Source organism: Fukomys damarensis, unplaced genomic scaffold (genome assembly GCF_012274545.1).
Source record: "Fukomys damarensis isolate Sample0158 unplaced genomic scaffold, DMR_v1.0_HiC HiC_scaffold_37, whole genome shotgun sequence".
Taxonomy (NCBI): Eukaryota; Metazoa; Chordata; class Mammalia; order Rodentia; family Bathyergidae; genus Fukomys; species Fukomys damarensis.
Window position 1 is genome coordinate 47,522,341 of NW_022900949.1, and position 11,761 is coordinate 47,534,101.

An 11,761-nucleotide genomic window follows, 5' to 3' on the forward strand; every position below is an offset into this window, starting at 1 on the left:
AGTGAGGTAGGACTAGACTCTGTGAGGCTTGGACTCTAGCAGAAAGATAGACTCTTGGCCAGCTGCCCAGAGGCTGGGGCTCAGGATCACGAGCAGGCAGCAGACTGGGATCCAGCGGCAACCCTAGTTCCTGGAGCTAAGGGGCTCAGACTTTGTTCCCATTCAGCAGAGGCCAAACCTGTCAGAATGGGGCCACCGGTCTCCCACCCTGCACAATGCCATCTCCTACAGCAGCCTGGGGACAGGAGGAGGCCTGGGCCTTCCACCTACTATGATTACTTGACCAAGGCAGAAAGGGCGAGTCCTGGAATGTGCTGACCTCTGCTTCCTGAAATGCTCAGGAGCTGGGGCCCATTTGTTCCCCACTAGAGTCCTACTGAAAGCAAGGTGGGTGAGGCTCAGCGCAGGGCAGGGCCATGCAGGAGCACCTTCCTTTTGGGTGGTTCCCAGAAGGGCTAAAGCGCTCCCTCCCCGGGACCTTCTCCACCCTTCCAACATCCTTCCCTGACGAGGAGAGGAAGGCCCCTTTGGCCAGGGTCAGCCACAAACAAGTACATTGCAGGGAAGGGCTGGCTTGCTGCTTTCCCAGCAGGGCCCTGCCAAGAGCCTTGAAGGCTGCCACCCTAAAGAGCTTTTCAGGAAACCTCACAGTTGGTTTTGGAAACTGATCCGTTTAGTTGTGCAGAGCAGAGCACATGTGGCCTGTGTTCAATGGGGAGTCACCTGCAGCTGGGAGTAAAGCTTCAGACAGGGCCTAGTGGGAAGTGGGCATCCAGCCCCAGCCCACACTTACCTTCTCCAAGCCCCTGTGGCCCCATCTGCCCGGCCAAGGCCAAAGGAGGATTTTCAACAGCAGGAGGGCTCAAGTGCTTTCTGCATGTCATTGCAGACCCTCTTTGGTCCCCTGCTGCCCTGGGGAGAGATATTGAGGTCAGCCCATGAGATCAGCTCTTGATGTGAAGCACAGATAATAGTAAGCTGGGATTCTCTCTGCCTGGAACATGGAGAGAGCCATGGTACAAGGAGTCAGACTAAGTTTCATGGAGACCCCCTTGGCCCAGGACTCAGCGCCCTGACTTCCTTTTCCCAGGTAGTTGTGAGCTCTGAGCTCCCCTGGCACACTAAGATATAGGTATGTGCTCAGACGGATGGTTCTTAGCTGTAGTCCTCTGAGAATCTTCCTTGGAAGCAGAGGAAATACATATGTGTCTTCTAGGAATGTAGACACTCCCCAGAGTAGACAGTGAACAAAGATCTGAGTTTGGAACCATTGGAAGTCAGTATGTGGGAGTTAGGGTTAGGCTGGGAATTCAGATCAATTCCCTGAAAGCCATCCTTGACATTCCTGGGGACTCAGTCCTGGGTTTTCCTGTGGATCTGACCCTGTGGTACAAGAGTCCGGCCATGCTTCATTTCTCCCAGAATTCAGGGCATAGAGCAGGGTGTCTGTAAGTCTGTTGGAAAAATTAAGAGAAGAAAACTAATGGTGGACTTTCAAGACTCCTCCACCTTGGTCTCCAGCACCAGCACAGTGTTGGAAATGCCAAATGTTCCAGAGATGTCTACCAGCTACCCATCTTCTTCCCATATAAACTCTGCCCTTGCAGCCAGTGTGGACTGTTGGGCACTTCCCAAGCATGCATTTTGTTTTCCAGCTTCCAGGCCTTGTTCTTTTTCCCTGGAGAATTTCGCCAACCTCCTCTTCATCAGTGACTTTCCAAGTATCCTTCATGGACCTCCTCTTCTCAGGTAACTTCTTTGATCACCCTGAACCCAATCCAATATTTCTCCCAGTCAAAGACCCCTGAAGACATTCCTCAGTTTCATCCAAGACTGCCTGGATCTTAACACTCATGGCACCCTGGCACTGGCCCTCTCCCCAGTACTCACCCTAATCCCAGAACCTGGCACAGTGTATCCATGAGCAGATGACTGTGAGCAGCAGTACAGAGGCATGTGCCATGCAGGTGTCCTCTCCATCATACTGGGTTCGACACAACCCTAACTGCACACACACACACACACACACACACACCACAAACGCATCCACTGCGTCTCAGAAGATTTCCGATCACTGATCTAGTTGTGTGACTCTAGTTGTGAGGATCTGGTTTCAGATTGCTGATCCAGTTGTGAGGTCACCTTCCCCATCAGAAAGCAGGTGGTGAATTTAGAAGAGCACAAAGCTGCTGAGTCCCTGGGCACGTGATCTAGGAAAAGTCACCTGGCTCAGCCTCCATGTTCCCATCTGTAAAATAAGGATTTGGACCTGATTATCTCCAAAGGTCTCTCTTGGGGCAAAATTCTGACACTTGGAAACTGGTCAGTTGTATGACAAGAACAGGATTCTCCAAAGAGACGCAGCTGAAGGAGTCCCTTGTGGACAGCAGACGTAGGCCATGTCTGTACTCCAGGCTGTTGTTCTGTGAGTCCTGGGCCAGTTTCCCACTGAGAACTGCTCCTAAAGCTGAGAAAATGTAAACAGACAGTGTTGGAGTCCCTTGTCTATTATAAATCCCCATGGGTGTAGTGGTAGGTGGCCTGTGGCCTGCTGTCCCACCTCATTTTAGACAGATTTCCTGAGGAGCAAGCCCTGAAATCTGCTCCCAGTTTCAGAGGGAGAACAAATTGATTCCAGCAAAGGACTCTTCTTCCAAGAACATTAAAGCCAGCTGTGGCTTCTGCAGCCCGGGGACCCCCCCTCTTCTCCCCCAGCTGCTGCTCTCCTGGGGGGCTGCTACCCTCACACCCCCATTTTCGGAAGCTGACAAAGACGCTTTCCTTTGGCCTCTTGTCCCACTACCACCCTCTCAGTTCCAACCAGCAGCACTTCCGGCTGGGATTCTCCACCTTGGACTCACTCCTGGGAATTTCTGGAAGCATCAAATAGTGCAAACAGATTGTTTTCATTATGATTATTCTGGTTTAACCTCCTGGCCCTGCGTCACCAAGATTACAGTCTCTTTCTTAGTACTGCCTGAGACTAGAGGCCTTTCTTTCCTTGTGCTCACCCCTTGAATGAGTCTGATTTCCTTTATTTTAATTCTGGGCCCTCTCCCAGGCCTCACATGGCCTTTCTACCTTCTCAAGGCTACATCTGATGAGACTGAGTGGTCTCAGAGCAGCAGATGGGACCCAGACACCCTACCCTCCAGCTCTAACCTGTGACAATGATCAAATCCTCTCCCTGTGAAACCAACATGCTGGCTCCAAGAGGCCTCCCAAAGGGCTTCAGGGGATCTGCCAACATTTGGTTTGAATGTTTTGAACATGAAGATTTTTCTATTTTTCAGAATTATAATAAAAACAACACACCCACTCAAATGCATTACACACAAATTTTAGTGTACTGAAACTATCAACATATTTAACTTGGGCCCCTGTTTCTGTGCAGACCCTTACTGTGGAATAAAGCTTCTATTTAATTAAAGGTGGCCCTGGGAGAGTCAGGAGAGCTGATTAAAAAACAAACAATAAAACATTTTTGCCAATCACAAGTTTCGCCTTGTGAAACAGGATTTCTTAATACTGTACCATCAAAATAAATGACACCGGTTCTCAAGTGGAGTGATTTAGTCCCTTAAGTGATGTGTGACAAAGTTTAGAGACATTTTTGTTTTTCAGAACTGAGGAGGCTGTTGTTACTGGCATCTAATGGGTAGACACTAGGGATACAGTAAGCATCATTCAAGGTGCAGAAGATCCCCCGTGACATAGAATTATCTGTTCTCCAGTGGTAATGGTGACCAGCTGACAAACCCTGATATGTGGGAAGGCATTAGATGCCTAGAAAGGCCTCGGATAATTGTGCTAATAAAACACCGCTTACGTGGGATTCGGGTAATATTCATGAACAAAACACACAACACCTAGCAGGAGCCATACAAATCACAAAGGTGGTTTTCCCAGGGTGAGGCTTTTCACTGAACTGGGATGTGCCAACCTCTGTGATTCCTCCCAATGTAGGAAACTCCACTGCATAATCTGTAGTCATAGGTACTATGTTCATGTCTTCTTCTTTTGGTTATCCTGCTACTTTTTAAAAGTACTGACAGCAAACAGAGAGAATATTATGGTTTCGATCAAGAATGACCCCGAAACGCTCATGCATTTGTAGGTGGGGTTTTTGAAAGGTGATGGGATCACGATGCCAGTGATGGGAAAGTGATGAACACTGTGGTCCAGAAAACAAAGACCATGTGCCTGCTTGCTGTCAGGAGGTGGGGCCTGGTTAGAAGAGGTGCATCACTGGACAGGAGGGTGACCTGGAAGGGTGCATGTCCCTCCCGAGTTTCTCCCTTCTTTCTCTGCTTCCTGACTGCTGTGACAGGGCAGCTCTCCTCACCCAAGCCCTTCTATCATGCCAGCCAACCATGGGCTACTACCGTGAGCCAAAATAAACCTCTCTTCCTTTAAATTGGGGGTGTCAGGTGTTTGTCCCAGGATTGAAGAAAGTGACTAAGACACAGACCGAAACAACCCTGTAGCTAGGAATATCAAAGGCCAGCTTGGCCGGTTACTACTCAAGGCCCTCCTGACAGTTCTGATCTGCACCTATCCGGAGCAGAGGAGACACAGCCTCCTCAGGCTGAACCTTCTGCATGGAGTGGGGAAGGGGTTTCTCAGAGAACTAGAGATGGGCTACTCAGGAGCAGAAATTTGGGTCTACTTTGTGCCACAAAGTAGGTGCTCATTAAATATTCTTTGAAAGAATATAGCACCGATTTATTCTCAATGTCTTCAAGGCCCTAGAGGTTCCACCTGAGCCCTGCAATGGGCAGGAAGGTCGGTGAACTGTCCTAGGAGCACTCTTGCTTCTTCTGCTGCTCTCTGCTCCTGGCCAAGTGGGCATATTACATCTGAGGGCAGAAGATGGGCTCCTTTGGAAAACCTTCTACATTCTGGACACACCTGCTTTCTCCGAGTCCTCTGGTCAGAGGAAGTCCTTCTGGTCACTCCTGGGAGGGGAACTCTAATCAGGAAGAACCTCATTCTGGTGGGCTTTGGGCTGGTGCTCAGATGCACATGCATCTGCAGCATTTAAAGTAATACAAATTTCCAAAGAGCGGTCCTCTCCCAGGGTGCAGGACAGGGCTGGGGCAAGTCATGGACAAGTCTCCCTGAGCCTTCTGGAGCCTCCCATAGATGGTCTGTCTTGCTAGGGCTGCCATTCCTATGGTGTAGCAGCCTGTTCCCTTTGGTGACCCATTCCCTTGTTCACATGAATGTTACCAAGCACCTGTAACACGCCAAGCACTACGCATTAGTGCAATAGTCAATAGTGCTCATGGTTCATCCACACTGATGCTTTTGATTAAGCATTGCACGAACAATTTTATTTCAATCCAGTAATGTCATCACCCAGCAGAATTCACTTCTCTACCTTTGTCTCTTCAAAAACATTACTGAACAAGGATTAGCACTGTGACGTGGATCACGGTGGTGGGCTTAGCACATGATCTTTATTTTGCTAGACCACTGTGTTATTCACTTTGTCTCTGGGATCAAATACCCAATACCTGCAATTTATTATTATTATTTTTGTTTGTTTGTTTTTTGAGACAGGGTCTCACTATGTAGTTGAGACTGACCTGGAACTCACTATGTAGCCCAGGCTGGTCTCGAACTCACAGCAATCCTCCTGCCTCAGCCTCCCGAGTGCTGGGATTACAGGAGTGTGTCATCACACCTGGCTCCAATACCTGCAATTTAAAGGAGGACAGCTTTGTTTTGACTGACAGTTTCAGAGGGTTCAGTCCATGGTCAACTGGCTCCAGTGCAGAAACAGCATGGTGGAAGGGTATGATGGAGGAAAGCTGCTTGACCAAGGGCAGTCAATAAGCAGAGAGAGAGAAGGGAGGAGGCAGGATCCAGGGACAAGAATATATCTTTCCAAGTCATGGCTCCCAAGGACCCACCTCCAACCATGCCCCACCTCCTAACAGCACATTCAGCTAAGAAATTCTTCAATAGATTAATCCACTGATAAATATAGTACCCCAGAATCCAAGCAACTTCCAAAAGCCCCACACCGAACACATGAGACCTAATCATAACAACCATGGACTCCCTGAGGGAAAGGATTGTGTTCCGTTCATCCCTGAGGTTCCAAACTGAGCTTATGAGTATATATGGAAGATCTCTGTGCTGTGTGGCACTAGGATGGCAGATAGTCCATCATGATCTGCTCTTCCCTGCCCTGGCCAAGGGCAGCTGCTACCACGAAGGCTCTTGTGTTGGGCATGGCTTCTACCCTGCTCCCACCACTCCTAGAGTTAGTGTGCTCAGACACATTGCCAATCTCTCAAAATCTAGCTTTCCTCGACTGGGAGATAGTAATACCATTGGTCAGGTATGAGGATTAGACAAAATAATCTATGACAAGTGCGTAGGATAGGGCCAACTATACAGGAAGCCCTCCACAGACACTAGACTCCCCTGTCATTATATTCCTGTTAAGGCCAGCACCCTTCAGATTGAAATTGGCCAGAGGGCACCTAGTTGCTCTCCACCCACTGACTGATTTGTGGATCTTCGTTTTCCTTCATAGACCAGAGCTGTGGCAACATTCTCAAAGGAGGAGCACGGCAGCATTTCCCCATAGTCACTAGCATCACTCAGTAACCGAAACAAAGCCTCAAATGACAATATCCAATGATTCAGAAATGAGGTGCTGACCCCTTCCCCGCTCACAGGCCCTCTCGTTTGCTTACATGCAGCTCCTCTTTGGAGAGGGAGGAGAGGGGGAATGTCCGAGCCATGACATCATGGGAAGGGGTGCTGTTTACATTTCAGCAGGCTCTATTGTTTCAGAAGACACAGTGCTTTCCCATCCTGTAGATGTCTTCAACCACAGTGGCTGAGCTGGGTCTGGACCTTTTGCGTTCTGTAGTTGAGGCCGCACTGTCTGTTTATAACCAAAGTCCTCACTTAATCAAGCAGCTACCTCCCAAAGCCTACAAACTTCCTTCCTGTTGTCTAAGTGCAACAAGCAAGCTTACTTACCACAGACAATACCATGCAAGGACAAGCTGTATCGAGCCGCTGAATCCAAAGAGCCCGGGCCCAGATGTCTCAGATGGGTTCCTTCCGGGCAGACTGTCCCCTCTCTAGCTGGCTCCCACCACAGCCTCTTCTATTCTCACCTACAGGTGCCCAAAGCAAAACCTGGGGTTACCGTCATGCCTTTCTCACTCTTAGCCATCAGCTCTTCCTCCTTATCTTGCCTTCTAGAATCAGACCACTGTTCACTGTGTCCACACTGCTACAATCATTCCCCACACAGATACAAAGTCATGGCTTTAACAAGAAAGCCCTGTATTGTCACTCTCCTAGAATGCTTTGGCACCAGAGGGAGCTTCTTAATGTACACGGTAAAATCCAAAGTCCTTTCTTGGCTTGTACTCTTTCCACCTCTACCTAACCCCAGCAGCCCCATTTAGCACTTCATTGTATCTGTCTCCCTTACTCCTCCATCTCCATCCAGATAGACTCCTTGTCTCCCCCAAGCCACCATGGCCCCAGTACTTTCCAGCCACAGTCTGCTCCACCGCCCCCACACTCTGCTCCCTGACACTGCATGACATGCTCCCCTACTTCCTCCATCGTCCTCAGGAGCCTTCCTAGGCCTTTCCCAACCTCACACACCCTGGTATCCTGTACCGTTTGCTTCATAGCTTTGCTGATCTGTTAGTTATGTGTTTACCGCTTACGTGATTATTGTCTGTCTCCTCTCCAGAGTAAAAGCTTCTTGAGGGCTGCATTTTGTGTCATCCATGGCTACATCTCCAGTGCCCTGCAGTCTGTGGAAGTCTAGATGAAGAAAAACATCCCCCAAAAGTCAGGCAGGAGCCATGCTCGTGACTTCTATGGAGACAAAGGACTTGGCAGCTATCTTAGTTACTTTCTTGTCATTGAGATACAATATGTGACTTCCTCAAATTAAGGGATGAAAAGTTTATTATGGCTTAAGGTTTGTAGAGGTTTCAGTACATAGTTAGTACAAAGTTAGCCTGCAAGTCGGGCTGGGATGCTAGAGGGACACGGCAGAGGATGAAGAGCTCACAGTATAGTGGCAAAGGAATAGGGAGGAAGATTGACCCTTCCAGACCATGTTCTCAGTGACCTACCTCCTCCCACTAGGCTTCACCTCCTAAATCACATTTAGCTACAAACTCATGAGTGGATTAATCCACTCATAAACACGACCCAATCACCTCCAAAAAGCTTCACCTATGAGGCTTTTGGGGGATGCCCAGATATAAACCATAACAGCAGAGTACTCCAGGGAGAAGAGATAAAAACCAACAAGAAACAACAAAACCCTTACCTGAGCAAGGGCTAGAAAAACGGAAGGCAATTGCCTAGACCGACTACAGTATAGGATCTGTGAAGGTAGGGCAGGAGGATATTCTCGGAGCACTATGTGCCAGGTCCAGGGCCAGAAGATGAAAACGGGCTTCGTTCCATCACACCCTGCAGAGGGCGACAAGGTCAGAGTCCCACACACATGGAGGCGACATCCTCAGAGGATAGGCCCATGTGGCTGCATCTCTGAAACAGTGTCTCTCAGCAGAACACAGTTAAGTGCCGTCAGAAACTCCCTGGAAACTCACGTTGTACTCACCCCTACCCTGCAGCCAGGGTTACTAGGATCTCCTCCAGCTGTAGACAAATCCCTCCCAGCGAACCCTTGCTCCTGTCAGTAAAAACACCCAGCCACCTCATCCAGTCTGCACTGGGGAGTGACTGTCAGCTGTATTCTTAGCAGGAAAAAAAGCAGAGTGAGGCGCAATGTGAGTAGGCGGATCTTTTGCATGACATCAGCTCTCCGCAGTGCTGGCTGTGGGTTAGCTGTGGAAGGGTACAAAGACGGGTGGGGTGGGGGAGGGAAGGAAGGGGATGGGATGGGCGTAGGACAGAAATCGGCATTTACTGGGTTTAATATATGCGTTTTGAATTTTATAACAGGTTTATGCATTGCTTAATAAAAAAAAATAATTTTTAAATTTTAAATTTGTTTCAGATCCCAAAGAGCCAGACGGTTTCATGAGCAAAGCCCCAACTGCAGCAGCCCCACTGGCTTTCTCCTGTACCAGGTGCCCACCCAGTACCAAGGCCCCTGGCACATTGGGCTCCTGCCATATGTGTGCAGAACACATAGGTTGGATGATATGTGAGACCGGAGGCCAGAGCCTGGCAAGCCAAGCAGCATCTGAGCCACTCTGGGAGTGGCATCTGAGGGGGCTGAAGTCCAGAGTTGCTCAACTTCCCATTGCTCACTGTCTTGGAGAATAAGGTCTCAGGAGAGGAAGTCTCATTGACCAGGCCCGGGCCTGGTGCCACTCTGGGCTGTATCAGAAGGGTAACAGAAAGGCTAGGAGGAGCAGATGTCCCGCCCTCACCTGGGAGCACCCTGCCTGGGCTGTCCACAGTGGGGAAATGGCTATTCTGAGGTGTTGGGAGGGATGCCAGGCCACCAGAGTGGTCAAACATCTCCCACGGGATTAAGGAAAGACAATGCACTTGAAATTGCAGGAGAAAAAATGCCAACGGTCAACTGTCAGATCAAAGGGAGTAACTGGCCACAGGAGACTACACTCATTTCCCATTGACAGAGTGCCCTGCAAGGGAGAGGAATTCTGGGCTTTGAAGGACTTTGAAGGATCGTTATACTACTTTAAACATGAAGTTACACTTTCAGAGTCAGTTAATGGGATTTGGGACGAATGACTCAAGTTCTAAATATTTGGGGGCTAAAACCTCAGCTTTCCAAAGAAGCATGCCTGAGGCTGTTTCCTGGCTTCTAGCAGGAAGCGAAGAGCTGGAGGCTGAGGATGCCCCTGGGCAGGCCCAGCAGCCCTGGGATGCTGTAGGCAGGGAGGAGGCTCCCAGTAAAGCCTTCCCCACTTTCTGCCTTACTAGCTTACTTCTTGGGGGTCCTACAGCCCAGGGGACGATATTTTTCTTTCAGGAAAATGGTGAAATAATTGGAGCTGAGAGGAAACCTTGATGACACAAAACTGGCATGAAAAGTCCTGTCGTGAGTCCTGCGGCTCAGGTTGCCAAGCACCAGCGTTCCCACTCGCTTGGTCACTTTTAAACAATGACTAACCCCAGTGAATAAGGGTGATGAAATACACTCACAGGGGACTGCTCTTCATTCCAGTGAGATCCCTATTTCAGAGCAGCTAATAAGCTAACTACAGACTTTGCCATTGTTATCAGTAAATACCAACCTTGAACAACCTGGGAGAGGGTAGGGGTTTTCGGGTGAAGTTGATACCAAAGGACAAGGACGTTTTCTAAATCTGTTCCCAGCCACCAACTGGGAGGAGGAAGGCAGGCACCCCAATTTCCCCTGATAGCTCAGCCTTTCAAGATGATGGACTCATTTTAACTTCAAGTAATTTCTGTTCCCTCTGTGACAGAAGCTATGCTTGTTTTATTCTGCCACTTGACCTTTTGAGAACAATAGGGTAGGGCTGTGTCCTATTTCTGGCTGGGGAACCAGGAGCCCTCGACCTGTGCTTGTCGCTCTATTAGGGTAATAGGCTGTTCTAGTTTACCCAGGACTGAGGCTTTCAAAGTCAAATCGAGAAATGTTTGGGGCAAACCAGAGCAAGCTGTTCAGCCTACCCTCCAGTCTTTCATTTCTGTGATAGCACCTTCTCTGCCTGGACCATGAGGACCTAGGAGGGGCAGTGTGAATTTGGCAAGAATAAGCTGTCCAACATGAATTTCTCCTGTGGAGAATTCTTCATGCGTGATCCCAGGAAAGGTCTCCTTATGAGCTCCAGAGGCTTAAGTGACTCATCCAGGGTCACCTAGTCATAGGTGAAAAGGCAGGAACGTTGACACAGGTCTACTTGACACCAAAGTCTCACACTTCACCAAGAAATAATACAAATAAAATCAATCACTTTATAGTCTCTTATACTAATTTTTTAAAAGTTCACTTAAGAACATAAATGTTTTTGTAAATTTGTCTTTTTAACTAATAATTAAGACATAAAAATTGTATACATTTAAGGATACCATGTGATGTTTCAGTACATGAATAGGCAGCAATTTTGTGGGATTTTTGGGGTTCTGTTCTTTGTGTGTATGGCCTGGAAACCAAACCCAGGGTTTCGTGCATACTAGATAGGCACTCTCCCTGTAGCTTCAAAATCTTTAAAGAGTAAACACGTCTATCACCCTAAACATTTAGAATTCTTTGCATGTGTGTAGGAAGCCATGTACTGGGGCTTGAACCCAGGGCCTACAATCCTAGCTCTTTTTATTTTTGATTTTGAGGCAAGATTTCCTAAGTTATTAAGTTGTCCATGCTGAGCTTGAACTTGAACTTATATTTCCCCTGCCTCAGCCTCCCAGACTGCTGGGTTTACAGGTGTGTGCCACTACACTTGGCTTTATTATTTCCTAGTGGTGAAAATACCCAAAATCCTTTCTATTGTTTCAAAATGCACAGAACACTACTGTTCTCTGTGATCACTCTACCATGCAAATAGCACACTAGACTTCTTCCTCCAGCCCCATCAAACTGTACTTTGTGCAACCTTTCCTGATCTTTCCCTCCCTCTACTCTTGTAAACACCTTTCTACTCTCTATTCTGTGAGGTTAATGTTTTTAGATTTAGTGAGATCATGGATACTTGTTCTTTCTGGGCCTGGTTTATCTTATTCTACATCATGATCTCCAAGTCTATTTGTGGTGAGTAATAGCATTTCATATTTTTATAGCTATGCACTATCCATA

The 11,761-nt window shown here is 48.1% G+C and overlaps 1 long non-coding RNA gene and 1 other non-coding gene across 2 annotated transcripts; one reads left to right on the top strand and one right to left on the bottom strand.

Annotated features, from left to right (window-relative positions):
• The first annotated feature begins 3,860 nt into the window (after positions 1–3,860).
• On the top strand, positions 3,861–4,018 carry LOC117284543. Its single transcript, XR_004515654.1, has one exon. It is a non-coding gene; the product is annotated as a U1 spliceosomal RNA (small nuclear RNA).
• Positions 4,019–7,081: 3,063 nt separating this feature from the next.
• On the bottom strand, positions 7,082–8,470 carry LOC104863165. The gene is made up of 3 exons (XR_780499.1): positions 8,330–8,470; positions 7,713–7,812; positions 7,082–7,145 (listed from the first exon to the last, which is right to left on the bottom strand). It is a non-coding gene; the product is annotated as an uncharacterized LOC104863165 (long non-coding RNA).
• Between the last annotated feature and the right edge of the window lie 3,291 nt (positions 8,471–11,761).